Genomic DNA, 18,653 nt, shown 5'->3' with positions numbered 1-18,653 from the left:
TCAAAAACCTGACTGTACTGTGAAATTGGTGGAGAAGGAAATGGCCACCCACTCCAGTATTCTTACCTGGGGAATTCCATGGACAGAGGAGCCTGGCAGACTGCATACAGTCCATGGGGTTGCAAAGAGTCAGACATGACTGAGCAACTAATATTACATTACATTATTATTGTGAAATTGGAGTTAGCTGTTGTTGAGACAGAGAATCCAGAATCTAAATTGCTCAACTACAGTTTATTAAATGTACAGCAACCTTGAACTGACAGACAATTCTTGATATCTATTCTCATAATCATACCCAACTGCAGGAAAACTTAATTTGTTAATGTAACTGTTGTCCTGAGATAACTGATTATGAATCTATCTCAGACATACGCAGAAGTGGATACAGGAAGAGGTTACTTCTAAAATTTATTTTTGTTTCTTTGTTTTACTTTTAATATTTCATTCAGGACTGATATTAAATAGATGGTGCAGGAGAAAAGTACAATCTGATATTAAAAAAAAGTTTTCATTCCTATTCTTATATAGTACATTTTAACACTCAATTTATTAGTTTATTTTGACTTGATCAATGAGTTTTTCAAAAAGGTTTACACTAATGGCTCCTTTTTATTAATAATTCAAGTAGGGGAGGAATATACTATGCTCATTTAAAAAATTAAATATTAATAAAGTCTCCACAGCATCTTGAATGCATATTAACTCATAAGCCTAAATCAGCCTCTTCATGCAAGAAGCATAAACTAATTTATATAAGTAAATAAATGTGACATGAACTCTCCCTAAACTGAATTAGAGAAGGTTTTGTTTTCATGTTTCAGAAAATAATATTTCTGAAATGTGCAAAACTAGTTGGAAACTTTCCAAGTGTTGTAATTACTCTTCGGTTGTTTTAGGGTAAAGTGCAGTTGGCCTAATTCATGTGGCCAAAAAGTAAATTCCACTGGAACTTACCCACTGGAGCATTGCTATAAGAATATGTCTGAGGAAGGCCATCTGCCATCGTCATTGAGCTTCCCTCCAGCCCCCAGGAAAGGAGATTCTTTGAGGTTCAGGCTGAGTGTACTTCTCAGAGGACACATCTAAGAAAATGCTCTGTGTGTACATGTTCCTTCTATCTCTAATGGTATGAATAATGAATAAGAAGCTTATGAAATATGCACTCACATAGCTTTCCTCTCTTTTCTAAAAAAAAAAAAAAAACAACTCTGCCACACCCCTGATAAAAAGAAAACCTGAGAAATTTGAAATAAAATTTGTTTTGAACTTAATATGACTTTGCAATAAAGAATGGTTTTCTGCCTATGAATTTGAGTTCACTATATCAAAAGGAATAATTGTGAAGGGAAAAACCAACATTACATTTGAAGTCAATATTTTCATACTTAATTACTATGCTATAAATTGCAAAAAGCTAGTAGCTTCATTCAGAAGATTTATAATTTGGGAGGTGTTACCTCATTCAGTTCTTTAAAAGGAACCTGTAGATTCATTTATCCCTCAGAGCATAAAAAGGAGAAATTCTATATTAAGATTCCCTTTGATACCTACATAAAGTAAAGAAATTCTCACTTGCTCTTTTTAGAGAAAAATAGAAATAATTGCATGATACCTAGAATGATATTATATATGAAAGGAAAAGAGGGAGGGAGACAAAGGAAGAAAACAAGGAAACAAGGTGTTTGCTAAAAACTGATATCCTGGCAGAGATAGGGCAAATGTTCTTTAATTTAAAATTTCATTTAGAGATGGTCTACTTAAACACCAATGATAGAAGTGAATCACCATTTTTACGTTCACTCAATAGTACTCACATAACCAAAAATAATTTTACAATAGCCTCATTAAAAATAGTATTATGGGAAAAAATCATACTAAGGTTCAATAGGTGTTTAGAAATTAAATGAGCTAATAAACATGAAAATGATTTGTAAAACTAAAATTTATATGCTAATGTTATTCTAGTTATCTTTTCCTGGAATTTTCATTTTGTAAATGTGAAAAGTCTGACTTTTTAAATTTCTTTAAAATAGAATCTTACCTTTTAATGTTCAGTTCAATAATTAGTGTAATTATTATTGGTGTATACATATAGATGTTGGTAGTAGCCAATAACAGAAGTTACTTTTACATCATGTTTCTATGATGCAGAATTTTATTTATTTATTAGAGTTCTGTTCATAATTCTGTTACTATTACTAATTTTTCTTTCATTTGGCCTAATCCTCTATGTTTATACTGAAAAGAGATGTACTTTTGATAAATATTCATCATCTATTGAAGGATTAATTAAAGTCTTTGCATAAGCTTATATGGATTTCCCATATTTTAAACCTGTATTTAGGATCCAGGCTCATTCAACAGTACTTACACAAAGACAGTGGTAATCAAGGCATATACACTTATTTAGACTAATGTTCTTTATATAGAAACTGTAAAATCAATGGATATGCCCTTCTCCTGAGTCAGTAATAGCCTCTGGCTGCCTTTTATTTTCTTGGACGGGTTGGGAAAGAGAACCAGGAAAAGGAACCAACCCAAAGAAGCTTTCTGCTGGTAGAATCTCTAACTTGCACTCCAGAAATCAAAATATATGGTGTTTGAATAAAACATCATATTGTATTAAATCAGAAATGACAGTGTTTTCCAATTAAAAATTCAACACATTGCTGTGTTTTATAGAATACTGCTGCATGAATGTAATCTACTTAATCAGATTTTATAAGTGTTTATGCCAGGACCAATAAATATCTTCAGTCTCATAGATCAGTTGCTTCATAGAGTAATTAAGTAAGTCAGGGAATTAATGCATTTCCACTACCTCATAAAACTTTTGCTCTGTTTACAATGTCTCCCCTTTCCTAGGCACTCAAATATTTGTCATGTGGATGAATTTCAGTCCATCTATACCTAAAATCTAACGTAACTGAATTAAATGTACACATTTCCTACGTTCACAAAATGCACATAATAAAAATTAAGGAAGATTTCAAGTTAGAAGTTACTGAGCTTGAGTTATCAGCACATTCCTTTTCACTGTAACTTTTTCAAAGGACTGTCCAATTTGAAAATAAAACATTTACCATTCAGTGTTGCCCTAGTGCAGTCTGAGCTGGGCAGTGAACTGTATACATCTTGAGAATCTCTAAAACATATTCATCTTTGGCAGCAGTGGTCTGAAAGACCAGGATATTCTTGCCATTTTAAATAATTCCATGAAGTCTATAATTTTGGCTTCATTTTTCTTGTTGGAAAATTGTGGAGTGACATCACCCCCAAAACCACCTCTGAGCCCCTATTCTCCTAGCACATATACACACATGCAGAGGTGGTAGAATCACGCTGTATGCTGGGTTGAGGTTTTCAAGCAAGTATGCAGAGTAATACTTTATGTGGAGTAATAGTATGCACCCAGAGCCAGGCATCCGGAATGGGAAGTCAAGTGGGCCTTAGGAAGCATCACTACAAACAAAGCTAGTGGAGGTGATGGAATTCCAGTTGAGCTGTTTCAAATCCTGAAAGATGATGCTGTGAAAATGATGCACTCAATATGCCAGCAAATTTGAAAAACTCACCAGTGGCCACAGGACTGGAAAAGGTCAGTTTTCATTCCAATGCCAAAGAATACTTGAACTACTGCACAGTTGCACTCATCTCACATGCTAGTAAAGTAACAGGTGGTCACCTGACCTACCTCTTGAGAAATCTCTATGCAGGTCAGGAAGAACAGTTAGAACTGGACATGGAACATCAGACTGGTTCCAAATAGGAAAAGGAGTATGTCAAGGCTGTATATTGTCACCCTGCTTATTTAACTTATATGCAGAGTACATCATGAGAAACGCTGGGCTAGAAGAAGCACAAGCTGGAATCAAGATTGCCAGGAGAAATATAAATAACCTCAGATATGCAGATGACACCACCCTTATGGCAGAAAGTGAAGAAGAACTGAAGAGCCTCTTGATGAAAGTGAAAGAGGAGAGTGAAAAAGTTGGCTTAAAGCTCAACATTCAGAAAACTAAGATCATGACATCTGGTCCCATCACTTTGTGGCAAATAAATTGGGAAACAGTGAGAAACTTTATATTTTTGGTCTCCAAAATCATTGCAGATGGTGATTGCAGCCATGAAATTAAAAGACACTTGCTTATTGGAAGAAAAGTTATAACCAACCTAGAGAGCATATTAAAAAGCAGAGACATTACTTTGAAAACAAAGGTTCGTCTAGTCAAAGCTATGATTTTTCCAGTAATCATATATGGATGTGAGAGTTGGAGTATAAAGAAAGCTGAGCACCGAGGAATTGATGCTTTTGAACTGTGGTGTTGGAGAAGACTATTGAGAATCCCTTGGACTGCAAGGAGATCCAACCAGTCCATCCTAAAGGAAATCAGTCCTGAATATTCATTGGAAGGACTGATGCTGAAGCTGAAACTCCAATACTTAGGCCACCTGATGCAAGGAACTGACTCATTTGAAGAGACCCTCATGCTGGGAATAATTGAAGGCAGAAGAAGGGGACGACAGTGGATGAGATGGTTGGATGGCATCACCAACTCAATGGATGTGAGTCTGAGTAAACTCTGGGAGCTGGTGATGGGCAGGGAAGCCTGGTGTGCTGCAGTCCATGGGATCGCAAAGAGTCAGACGTGACTGAGCGACTGAACTGATCTGAACAGATGCAGGGTAAACAACAACAATAATAATAAAGCTCAGATTATCTTTGAAAATTCTTTAAAATGGCTGTAGGTTCTCCATTTAGCCAGTTTCCTTCTAACATCAGAACAGGTCGTGTTTTTTTATAATTAGTTAAATGGCAGATGAACTTCTTGGTTTATACTTAGAACCTTTGTATAAAAATATTTGTGTCTTCAGACCCTAGAAACACACATGATTCGGTGAGTTGTGAGAACTAAAGAATAACAAATTCACATCTCCCATTTCACTTTAACTCCTAGGCCTAAGCTGGAAAATGCCTACACTATTAAAACTTTCTCTCCCTCTTTCTCAAATTGAATAGCTGAATTTGATTGATTTAAATGAGAATGTGACAAGACAGGGTTCTTTTGCCAAAAAGTCCATTAGCCTCTTAGGATTACAGAGCTCATGGTGTCAGACAAACTCTCACTTAAGGGTTGCCTGGGAAGCATTAACACAGGCAATGAACTTGAGCCTTGGCATAAAAAAGATATGAGCTGGAGTGCCATTTCTACCAGATACGTCAATTTGGACAAGATAACTTTAACACTTTGAGCTTCAGTTTTCTTAATTTTCAAGTATGAATTATAATACCCACTTGAAGCATCTGTTTAGGGTTAAATGAGAGAATTTTTAATAAGTGTACTGTAGTGTGTACCATAAATATTAGCTATTGTTATTATCAGGGGATAAGAATAAGGATCCCTTAAGGCTGTTTTGTTTGTTTGTTTGTTTGTTTGTTTAAGCTGTTACCTTTTTTTAAACAAACCACCAGAGGGTAGTAGAGAACAGATAGTTTGTATACATTGTTTCAGGTGCTGTCTCTGTGAAATTACCATGAGCTTGTCCTCATATTGGCAGCCCACTCCAGTACTCTTGCCTGGAAAATCCCATGGACGGTGGAGCCTGGTAGGCTACCGTTCATGGGGTCGCAAAGAGTCAGACACGACTGAGCGACTTCACCCTCACTTTCACTTGTCCTCATATTACATCTATCTACATGTTCTATAGGGTTTCCCAGGTGACTCAGTGGTAAAGAAGCCACCGGCCAGGCAGGAGACGCAGGTTTGATCCCTGAGTGGGGAGGATCACCTGGAGAAGGAAATGACACCCCATTCCTGGCAAGTTCTTGCCAGGAAAACCCTGTGGACAGAGAAGCCTGGCGGGCTACAGCCCATGGGGTCACAAAGAATCAGACATGACTTAGTGACTAAACAATACAACAACCTGTTCTAAAAACATGGAATAAGCTTTCACTATTCTTAAATACCCCGGAGAAGGTGATGGCACCTCACTCCAGTACTCTTGCCTGGAAAATCCCATGGACGGAGGAGCCTGGTAGGCTGCAGTCCATGGGGTCACTAAGGGTCGGACACAACTGAGCGACTTCACTTTCACTTTTCACTTTCATGCATTGGAGAAGGAAATGGCAACCCACTCCAGTGTTCTTGCCTGGAGAATCCCAGGGACGGGGGAGCCTGGTGGGCTGCCGTCTATGGGGTCGCACAGAGTCGGACACGACTAAAGCGACTTAGCAGCAGCAGCAGCATTCTTAAATACCCAGATTTTACATATGGCAGGGAATAGGCTCTACTGAGTATGAATTGCTTTATTCCTGAACTAAAGGAGAAAGAGAAATATAAATTTTGCTTTGAAGTGTTTTATTCATGCACAGTGTTTGAAACTGACACTGTTAGTCGCTTAGTTGTGTCTGATTCTTTCCGACCCCATGAGCTGTAGCCTGCCAGGCTTCTCTGTCCATGGGATTTTCTAGACAAGAATACTGGAGTGGGTTGCCATTTCCTTCCCCAAGGCATCTTCCTTACCCAGGGATAGAACCTGGGTCTCCTGCATTGCAGGCAGATTCTTTACAGTCTGAGCCACCAGGGAAGCCTACATAGTGTTTTGAGTGGTTGGAAATATTTCAGGTTCTATGTAATACACAAATTGATGCATCTTCTTTATGATACTACCAAAAGATACCTAACTGATGGTAGTGAAGTTTCAGTGACTTTCTTCTGTATTTAGGGAGTGCAGGTCATTACGCATGCCCGCTCAGTTGCTCAGTCAGTCTGACTCTTTGCAGTCGCAGGGACTGTAACCCACTAGGCTCCTCTCTCCATGGGATTCTCCGGTCAATAATACTGGAGTGAGTTGCCATTTCCTCCTGTGTGCCATTGTAAAAACAATTTAAATAAGCACACTTGAAATATATATAAGGAGTTTCAAGCTGCTACATCTTTTCATTCTTTTTTATGCAAGGATTGTGTATGAAAGTCAACATTATCATTATAGCGTATGAATTCTGGGTAAAAATGAACTGGGATGTGTAACTTAGAGAGTAAGCCAGAAATTCCCTGATGGTCCAGTAGTTAGGACTCTGCTCTTCCACTGCTGGGAGCATGGGTTTGATCCCTGGAGAGGGAACTAAGATCCTCTGGTACGGCCCCCTCAAAAAAATTTTATAGACAATAAGTTAAAACAAGATCATTGAGATTGAGGAGCTGGAACACAAGAGATTATGATGTGATTCTAATCTATCTGGTTCAGCAATAAAGAATCCACCTGCAATGCAGCAGATACAAGAGACATGGGTTCGATCCTTGGATTGGAAAGATCCCCTGGAGGAGGAAATGGCAATCCACTCCAGTATTCTTGCCTTAAAGATCTCATGGACAGAGGAGCCTGGTGGTTTCCAGTCCCCAAAGTCCACTCTTTGGAGTCACAAAGATTTGGACACAGCTGACCTCAGAAGAGGTGAATCTATTTTCCAAAGGTTACAAGTTCATAAAAAATGTAGATAATAATATTAGTGGGTTTGTACCCAAAACTAGAGTTCATGCTATATTTGTAAACATATAATGTTCAGACTTTGAATAGAGCAATGGTTCTCAATCAGGGACAACTTTGTGTTCCAGGGGGCATTTGGGAATGTCTGGAGACATTTTTGACTTGTCAAAACGTGGATAAGAACAGTCGTGGGAGTGATGCTACTAGAATCTAGTGAGTAGAGGATGGAGACGCTGCCAAATGTCATACAATGAAAGGACAGGCCCCCACAACGAAGAATTATCATGACAAGTATGTTCATGGTGCTGCTGTTCAGAAACCCTGGAATAAAGCCATGGACTTTCAGACTCGGTGCATCACTGGATGTTTTCCATTTCTATCCCAAGTCCACACTGGTAGTGTCGAGAAGAGCTCTCTACTGAGAAGCACAGCAGTTGGCTTGGCCTTCATCTTCCATTTTTAAAGCAGCAGATTTTCGAACATTTCCATTTAAAGACTGTGCCATTTTCACTCAGTTTATGATGGGTATTAAATGTGCTTTGGAAACTTACAAGCTCTCAGTAAAGACAATTAGCAGAAAACAAAAACAGGAGAGCAGGTGTCTAGCTTTTCTTCCCCCCAAAATGGCTTTAATGCAATCAAAAAAGGCAAGTGTGAATAAAGCTGCTTTGTGTTTTAAGTAGGAGCATTTGGAAGTATTGGTATAATGCCTTCGGGACATGAAGTCTTCAGTTACACGATCACTTATTTAGAAATGTGATGAAGTGTGAAGAAACTGCACCAGCAGGAGGAATCATTTAAATTTTTAAAAATCTCAAAAATAGTTTCATAGAGCATGTATGTGGCTACAAATCAGCTGGCATATGTAGGAGAGACTTCGAGTTTAATTGTCACAAATCCACTGACTTCTTATTAGTAGCTAAAGGGGAGCCATAGGAGAGGAAGAAGGTAATTTATCTACATTATTGAGCTGATTTGGAGGAAAAATGGAAGTTCTCACTTTTAAATTATAATTACACTTGACTTGCCTATTTCCAGTTCAACCAAAAAATAAAACATAAATTTCAAAAACTGGTAAAGCAAATCTGTCTTCCCAATTGAATCTTCAAGACTTGAAAACTTTCAATTGTAATTACATTTACTAGGAAACTGTCCAGATTGAATGCTTTTTCCAGCTAATTTATGCTGATGTAGAGGCCTGTCCTGGAGAAGGAAATGGCAACCCACTCCAGTACTCTTGCCTGGAGAATCCTGTGGACAGAGGAGCCTGGTTGGCTGCCGTCTATGGGATTGCACAGAGTCGGACACGACTGAAGCGACTTAGCAGCAGCAGCAGCAGCAGCAGCAGCAGAGGCCTGTCCTGTCCAATATGGTAGTATTAACCATGTGGTTATGATGGAGCCCTTGAAGTGTGGCTCGGCTGAATTGAGATCTGTTGTAATTGTAAAGTACAAACTGGAATTTGAAAACTTGTCCAAAAGAGAAACATTTTGTTAAAAATTTTTATACAGATGACATGTTTTTTGGGGGGTTTTGTCGATGCTACACGGCTTGCTGTTAGTTCTCTGTCCAGGGACTGAACCTGGGCCCTCAACAGTGAAAGCTCAGAGTCCTAAACCACTGGATTCCAGGGAATTCCTGACATGTTGATGTGACAATATTTTGGATATGCTGTGTTGAATAAAATATATTTTAAAGTTAAATTAATCTATTTTTTTAATGTTGCTGCTAGAGGATTTAAAAGTACATTTATGATACTGATTATTTTTATTGAACACTGCTGGCCTAGACCATTCAGGTTTTAACTGAGTAATCACTTGAGCTTCCCTGGTGGCTCAGACTATAAAGAATATACCTGCAATGTGGGAGACCTGGGTGTGATGCCTGGGTCAGGGGAGATCCCCTGGAGAAGGAAATGGTAACCAACTCCAGTGTTCTTGCCTGGAGAATTCCATGAACAGGGGAGCCTGGTGGGCTATAGTCCAGGAGGTCACAAAGAGTCGGACATAACTGAGCAACTAACACTTCATGATTAAATGAGCATATAAGAAATTATGACTATATGAGAGGGAACTGCATAAGAATACGTGGATTGCTAATCATTCTACTATGCAGTACCATTTTTCTAGTGTTAACGCCCATTTGCAGCCTACAGGAACCTTCTGCTTTCACCAGACAGGCTCTTCCCAACCTTCTTTCCTACACCTAGTGCTCTCTCCGTTTTTCAGCCCACAAGGTTCCCTTTGTCTGAGATGCCTCCCCTGCCTCATCTTTACCTCATTCTTCAAGATCTAACTCAAAAACACTCCTTCTTCATAGGTGGTTTTCCCCAAATGCAGGTGGCCTTCTCCATTTCTGAACTCTTCAACATCTAATCTGTACCAGCCTTCCTCAAAGTATGCTTCTTCTAACACTGAAACTGCCAATTATGTTTTCTAAGAAAAACGTTCCATGGTTAAATGAGTTAGGGAAACGCTGACTTAAATGAAGTCAATTAGTGTCTTTTACTGCAGGATTTCTCAGGGCCCTTAATGGCTTAATATGTATTGAGAATTTTTAAAGAGCCACTTGGTATATAGCATTTCCTAGTCCTTGTTGACGATGGACTATATTTTTTTCACCAAGAATTTTATAGGACTGAGTTACTAACAACACATTTTTAGAAGTAATTCATGTACCACCAATCAGCACATATTCTACTGTGGCTTTTTTTCCTTTCTTGATTCCAGCCATTACGTACATTGTGTGCCTTTAAATTTTCAAATTTTTATTTGTTGTTTCCTAACATATACTGTATGTGACTCACTGAAGCCAGAAATAATCTTGGTTAGCCCTTTGCAAAATTACTGAATTACTTCAATAATTGTTGATTTAGCTTAATATATTAAGTGATCATACTTAATACTTACTTTGCACAATATTTGCACATTACTTTCAAATTTAAACTGGTAAGTAGTGGTGCAGGACAGTCTAATCTGTTCAGTGTGGAAAAGCATCAGCAACACGAAACAAAGCCAATAAATACATGCAGTATTTATTTGAGGACAAAAGAATCTTGAGAGTATGATCTGGGAGTCAAATCAAAGACTAGAAAATGGGAGCAAAAAAGGGAATTTGAAGTAAACAAAACGAACTATGGTGAAGGAAAGACAAAGATGAATAATAAAGTATCACCAGAAATATTTTCGGACTTCCCTGTAGCTCAGATGATAAAGAATCTGTCTGCAATGCAGGAGACCCTGATTCGATCCCTGGGTCAGAAAGATCCTCAGAAGAAGGGAATGGCAACCCACTCTAGTATTCTTGCCTGGAGAATCCCATGGACAGAGGAGCCTGGCAGGCTACAGGGCTACAGTCTGTGGGGTCACAAAGAGTCGGATAGGACTGAGCGATTAACATTACACTACTACAATACAGAAATATTTTAATTGTGATGTAAAAAGTACCTCCATCAGATGTTGGTTTGCCTTATGTTAACTGTGACTCATTTTTTCAAAAATATGCCCTCAGTGACCAAATTTAAAAGCCTAATTGATTCATTACAATTATATACATACATGTTGACTAATAAAATTATAATATTTTAAGCCAGTCATTAGAGTTAAATGGGATACCTAATAAATGTCACATTAGGTGTGATCCAGAGACTTTTCTATCCGATTCTGTCCTTTATTGTTCCTATCTCTGTCCTAATGTCCTTGTTTCATTCATATATATTTATGAACTTGACCTTCCCACCCCCAGGTAGAATATGAATGAGGGAGACTGAGAAGGGACTTTGTTTTTGCCTGTTTATATTTCTGGTGCCTGGCCTAATTCATTTCTGTTTGTGGACTCCCTGACAGTGGCCTTATGCATCGTCTTGAAGAAGAGGGTAGCTATTTGCTTGGTTTCCTCTAAAAAATCAAGAGTATCTCAGGATCCATATTGTCCTTAATAACCCCTGATAAATGTCATCCATGACTTTTCTGTATGCCAGATGTCTTAATCAGTTTTTATCAACAAGTGTGTATTAATAATCTGTTTACTATGTTTGGTGCCAGGTGCTTTGGAAGGGTAAAAAGAAAGTAAAATACATATTTCTTTGCTTTTAGGATTGAGAGGAAAATACAGACAGATAAATAGAAAACAAAGGCAGAATGGGTGCTAAATTCTGTGGAGCATATACTTCAGAAAGGAGAAACTGAAGGCAGGCTGGGATACAAAGAAATTTTGCAAAGTAACAAAAAATTTGCTTGCAAATTTTTGCAGGCAGAAAGTAAAGTCCACTTTCAGCCTGCCAGTGCAGGAGATGCAAGTTCTATCCCTGGGTTGGGAAGATCCTCTGGAGAAGGAAATGGCAACTTACTCCAGTATTCTTGCCTGGAAAAGAGGAGGAGCCTGGTGGGGTCGCAGAAGAATCTGACATGACTTAGTGACCAAAGGACAGCAACGAAGCCAGGGGCACGAGAGACCAAAGGGCCCAAGAAGATTCTTGAGGAGGGGATCTCCAGGACGAATTCTATGCTAAAAAATCCTGTTCTAGAGTCCTATATGGATTAAATTCCTATGTAGACTCAAATATAGATTAGAGTGGAGGAGAGGCTACATAAGGAAGACCACGTAGGAGACTGTTGGCTTTAGCTTACATTGCGACCCCACGGACTAGCTGACCAGGCTCCTCTGTCCATGGGATTCCCTAGGCAAGAGTATTGGAGTAGGTGGCAATTCCCTTCTCTAGGGGATCTTACGAATCATAGATATTTGTAAATATTTATGCAGGCAGAGGTAAAGAGCTCTTATGAATCTGACAGTGGGGTTGTGATTGGTAAAACTTATTGTTCTCTGTGTACAAAAGAGCAAATTCAAAATGGGCCATTATGAAATACAGTGCTGCTTTTATTGGCCATATGGGCTTCTCATTGAAAAAGGACAATGTAAATAAACGTGTAGGCAGTGAAAGGCACCAAAGAGGTATCTGATTTGAAAGCCTCTACCGCTGTTACCCTGGAGAACCTCAAACTGCAGTCATTACTAGAAGTCTTATAGCTGCTGGGGCAAGCAAGAAGCGGCTGATTGTCAAGCTATTTGTTATTGCCTACACAATGGTCAAACTGGAAATTCCCCTGGCTACTTTCCTCTCATGCCCAAATGGAAGTCCACTGTGGAGTAGACTTGAGCAATACTCTCTTGCTGAAAGTAAACATAAGGCTCACCCACACCATTGTGAAAGTTGGCAAACACGATCTAGTGATCACTGTTTGGTAAACCCAGTACTTTTCCATCCTTACAAATGGACCTGAAAACACAAGTGCTTGGTGACCACAAAATGACTTATACATTCTACGTGGGTAAGACTCCTTTGTCAAATGTTAAATTGTTGAGTTTAAAGAGGCCAAGCAGGTAATACAAGGTTCAAAGAAAATGCAGTTCTTAACAGCGTCTATGAGCTTGGAGTGGATGTAAATAACAAGCATATTGGTTTAATGGATAATAGTATTAGCACTAATCTCCAAATGAAGAGAGAAGTTCCTGATCTGCTCAAGCAGGAAATACCCCTCTGAGTTTCAGTACCTCTGTCTTAGTCACCATTGAGAGAGCCAGCAGCTTCAAACACACGTAAAACCCTGGCTTTTTTGACATTTTTGCCACACTTACCTCTCTTTATAATATATCAAACAACCCCCTTTGTCTTTGTGAATTAAAAACTTCAGCAGATTTTGTGGAAGACTGCTTAATAACACTGAAGAAAGCAGATGGAATGCACTGGTTGGAGCATAGGGCAGACACGGCCCTCCTTCATAGATTACCTGTGTGAGAGCCTCTGTTTAAAAGCATGGTCAGTGAGAAAATCACAGGTTCAGAACTATCGGTGAGAATCGGTGAGAAGATGTTGTTGTTTAGTCACTTAGTCATGTCCCATTCTTTTGCAACCCCATGGACTGTAGCCTGCCAGGCTCCTCTGTGCATGGGGTTTCCCAGGCAAATACTGGAACGGGTTGCCGTTTCCTTCTCCAGGGGATCTTCCCAACCCAGGAATCGAACACACGTCTCCTGCATTGGCAGGTGGGTTCTTTACCACTGAGCCACCTGGGAAGCCCACCTGAAGGCGTTCATTAGCCCTAAATATGTCCTGCGTCTCTACTCATCATTGAGATGTTAGACCTACTCTCCAAATGGCATTGTCTTCCACTCTGACTTACTGGTGAGTGCAGAAAGAAACCCAAAGGTAGCATCCTTCAGTAGGATCAGACAAAATGAGGGATAGTATTGTGATGGAAAATTTTAGAGAAAGTCTTTTCGTTTATAATAATAATGTTATTTAAAACTGCGTACATCACATTTGGGGATATTCGTAAAGAAGGTGCATCCCAGAGTTTAAAATTGTTGGATATAAATATAGACTCAACAATGAGAATGCCTTAAAAGCATATGCAGTCAAAGAACCTGAAATGTTTATTAATCCCTTTGGAGGGCTGCTGCAGTAAAATCCTGCGGATGCTTCCCAGTTGGCTAAAGAATGGAATTGCTCCAAGGTTTCAGGTTGAAAAGCCTCACATAGCTCTCCAGGCAAGAAAGTTTGGCACTGGTGCTGAAAAACTGCAAAGACATATTCCCCAATATTTATCATATGATTTATATTCTGCAGTGATTTCCAGTTTCAATGGCAACAGTGGAAAGGAGCAGATGAAGTCAGGTTATAGGAATAGAATGCTTGAGAAGGGGCTTGAATATCTGATGCACGTTTCTATAGAAGGCCCAATGCCAGGAGCATATAACAGCAGACCTGCTGTCAACCTTTTCTTTTTAAACTCACCTGAACAAACACATTACCCTTTGGCAAAAGAACATCAGAAAACCTCAGTTTTGAAGGAGAACCATATTCCTTCTGATAAAAAGAGAAACAGGATTTTCTGTTCAAACCACTTCTGTAAATCACCATGATCTCTGGCTATGTTTGTAAATGATGGATAAGTGATTATTCTGCAGCGAAGTGTCATAATAGAACTACTATAGCAAAATAAAGTGAAGTGAGTACATTTCCCACCATTCACGGCTGTTGTGCGTCCGTTTAGTTTGTGATGCTTATAGAAATAGCAAAAGTAATTCAAGGGATTCAACCAAGGGAAAAAAGACTTGGTTGATTCTCACTTGACCGTATTTCTTAAAGAAAAAATACAGCGTATGTTCTATATCAACAGGTAGCATTCTTTTTTTTTTTTTCCCGGTTTTTGTTTTTTTCTTGATTTATCTTAAAATGGGCTTCCCTTGTGGCTCAGCTGGTAAAGAATCGGCCTGCAATGCAGGAGACCTGGGTTTGATCCCTGGTTTGGGAAGATCCCCTGGAAAAGGGAAAGGCTACCCACTCCTGTATTCTAGCCTGGAGAATTCCATGGACTGTGTAGTCCACACGGTTGAAAAGAGTCGGACATGACTGAGCAACTTCACTTTTCACTATCTTAAAATATAGCTTAAAGCCAAAAATTGAAGTATGAATATTAAGCAGGTCATGTTATTATCCTATAAGTGTTAAAATGATCATATTTTATTTTGCTGTTTAAAAGTTGCTCCAGAGGATGCAGTGTGGCTTAATATTTGAACGGAGCTCTTCATTGTACCTTTATTCTCCATGGCCATCTAACAGTCTAAACACTGCTTAGGACAGTGTGCAAGGGCAGAGTGAAATAAAAAATCCCACCTGCTACAAAGGCACACTATTTAAATTTCTCCCAATATTTACAGAAGTTCTTGGTACATAGCCAAGAAAGGCTCAATGAATATTTATTGAATAAATAAAATCACTTATTTATAAAAAGTCTGGAATTCACAGGATAGGATTCTCAGCAGTCAAAGTAAAAGCCTGTAAGGCAATTTTTAGACAGACTTACAGAAACTGCCTAATTATTATTTTCTTTGGCTCCGTTGTATTTAGTGATGAATAATTTTCTTATTTTAAAACAATATTTTTCAGATACCCATTACTGCATAATGAAAAGCCAAAAATAAGAACTAGAAGGTTCTTAAGCCTATATTTATTCCCCACTTGCAATATTTCACAGTCATTTTCTATAGGAATACTTCTAAATTTAGAACTCTGTAGAGAGAGATACTGACATTAGTGCAGGCAGGGAAAAAATAGCAATTTATATGGAAGAAAACAGTTGTTTACCATGGGAGATGGTAAACAGCTTATGCATACTATTTTTAACAAATTCACACTTCTATACTTAGTATTTCTATATTTAGTATTTTTATATACTTAGGAAACTGGCTGCTCTCAACTGTGTTTTAAAATGGTTTATTATGTGGAGTTTTCTAATATTCTTTTCCCAATTAACTATTTATTAAAAATCTTTCTAAGTTCCAAAATAGATCTGCTAAAATCCTATATTTATTTGAAAAAGTTGCATTTTCCTGAGTTTATTGTAACAATAAAAATATAGCAATGCAACCATATGAATATTTTGAAATATAAATGCCACTGTCTTTTTTAAAAAATAAATCCTAATCTAGAATTATTTTCAATTTTAATAATAAAGGTCAAATAAGTGGTAGGGAAAATCAAGAGAAATCTGTAAGAAAGAATCATGGGAATACTTTTGCAAAGACATTTCTTTGAATTCTTACTCAAGAGAAGTGAGTTCGTTAAAATAATGAAGCTAACTAAGCTTATTATTTTATAATGAATAAGATAAAATATATGTATTTTCTGTGGCAGAAGTTTTCAAGTTCTACCAGTTTGGAAGTCACTATTTCACTTGATCATTAAATTATTCTGAATTGCCCTTCAATTCATGTTACAAACCCAAAAGCTAACACAGCTTCTGTGTTCACCATATCTTTAATATGGCTTTATCTTTCCATAATACTCTCCACCCGTATAGTTCCAGCAGAAAATACTTCAAAGCCAAAAATCATTTTGTTCTATTTCACACCCAAGATGAAATTCCATGACTCTAACAAAGCAAATTTTTCAATGAATACATCTGGAGGACAATAGGAACTGGATGGTGGTTGGAGAGATGAAGTTAGAGATTGAGAAATGTTGTACGTGGAACAACACTGGAGAAAGACAAAGGTAGAATGCAAGGATTAAATCACGAGAGAGCTTATAAGTCATAAGTAAGTGTATGAACTTTATTTCGAGGGCAGTGATGAGCACTGAAGTGTTTCAACTGGAGCTGGGGGATACAGGATAGGGGCTGATCGGATTTGTCGAAAGACATCATTCTGGCTATTTTAAAAGGGACCAAAGGGACAAGTCTGTGCACTTGGCTAGGAATGCAGGCAATCAGAAATGGTAGAAAAATGAACACGTTTTAAGGATAATTAAGAGGTAGAGTAGATATGAGTTAAGTTCCAGTTCATTGTAAAGGTGATGGTGAGAGAAGAGTTGAGAGTTCGTCCAGCTTCCTGAGTCTGCACAATGATATCATTTATTAATTTCAGGAACTCAGGAAAAAAAGTTCCACCTTAAGAGGAAGTATGATGGATTCAATTTGGACTACAGTGAGTTTTGGACCCTGAGATATCCAGATGGCTTATGGGATAAGCTATGGAATGAAAATTTATTAAATTTATGGAAGATCTGTGTATAAATAGTAATTGAAGCAATTGAAAAGAAAGTTATTACCGGGGGAACAGTAGGATGAAAGTGTAAGAGGATCAGGGCTAGACTGAGGAACATCAATATTTAAGAAACAGACTTAAAGGATATTGGGTCAATAGGTAAAAACAGGAGGGTTCTGTTGTGGAAGGAAAGTGGGTTTCAAAAATGCGGGAGTGTTTAATTGTGCCAAAGACTGATGAGGAATGAAGGTTAAGGTAAAAACCAGTCATTAGAATTAACCACACAGAAATGATTTGTGACTTTGGGCAAGAGCTGTTTGCTAGAATGGTGGGTACAAGTGTATGAGTGGGTTGGGTGAAGCAGCAAGAAAGGTGTGAGACTTGGGAATATCAACTTTTTTAAAGAAGTTTTATGATGAAGGGAGAAGCAATGGGTGATACTAGAATGATACAAAAGTTCAGAGAGTTATTTGTTTCCTTGGGAAAGGTTTCAGGATGTTTAAATGCTGATGTGAAGTGTCTGACAGGAAAGTAGGTTAAGTTAGCCAAAAAAAGAAACAAGTATAATTGCTAGTAATAACAGCTAACACTCACTGAATGCTTAATGTATACTAGGCACTCTTCCAAGTTCTTCATGTGTAGTAACTCCTAATGCTCACCAGTAGGTACTGTGATTATTCCATTTTGTAGATAAGGAAATAGAAACCTGGAGAGTTAGAAGGACTAACTGATGGAATAATTTTGCTTAAGAGGTGGAAAAGCCCCTGTAAAGGAGTTACCCTTGTACACAAGAGAGACAACTTGCATTCTACAGAACCAGACATGGGAAGAATGGGGTGGAGGCAGGTGAATTTATAGGTCTGGAAGCAGGAGACTGAGAGAGTTCTCTTAATAGCTTCTAATTTGTCAGTCAACCAGGATGGAAGGGTATTTGTACAGCAAGAGATGGAGTGGTAGACTGGTGGATTTGAAGCACCAAAAAGATGTCACATAGACCCTACAAAGAATAAGAGGGAATGCAGTTCTGTTAAGACCATCCAAGAAAGATCCAGAAGGCTTGGTGTTGAGTCAGCCATGGAGATTTTAGAAGACTTCAGAAGTAAACCAAATGGGTCAGGGGTATAGGGAAGGACAGGGGTGAGTAAGAGGTGTCCAACCATTTGATAGGGACTTGCTTGAACCTTCTTTAGAAGAGGGTATAAAGTATACTTAATTAATCAGGTAGACAGGGGATGGATGGTGTCCAAATATAAAAAGTTAAAGAATAGATCTTGTCTCTCTTATCACATTGCACTTTAAAGTATGTGGGTTATTTTCAAATATCATTTGATACTGACTTCAAATGTAACTACACATTGATAAGAGAACAGACTCTGTATGATTTCAATACATTTAGGCCATGAAATTTTTGTACCTTGTTTTATGTCCCTGTATTGGTTCCAGTGTCTCCTGGTTTATAGTCTGTGGGAACTTGAATAGAATTTGTATCCTGTTAGTTTGTGAAAATTGTATAAATCTGAATGATGTTGAATTGGTTCATAGTGCTTTTCAGGTCTACTGTGTTCTTCTGCTTTTCTGTCTGTTCATTCTATTAATTTCTGAGAGTTTTTATA

The sequence above is a fragment of the Capra hircus genome, chromosome 14 (genome assembly GCF_001704415.2).
Source record: "Capra hircus breed San Clemente chromosome 14, ASM170441v1, whole genome shotgun sequence".
Lineage (NCBI taxonomy): Eukaryota > Metazoa > Chordata > Mammalia > Artiodactyla > Bovidae > Capra > Capra hircus.
The sequence above is the reverse complement of the archived record's forward strand: the minus strand, read 5'-3'. Positions refer to the sequence as shown.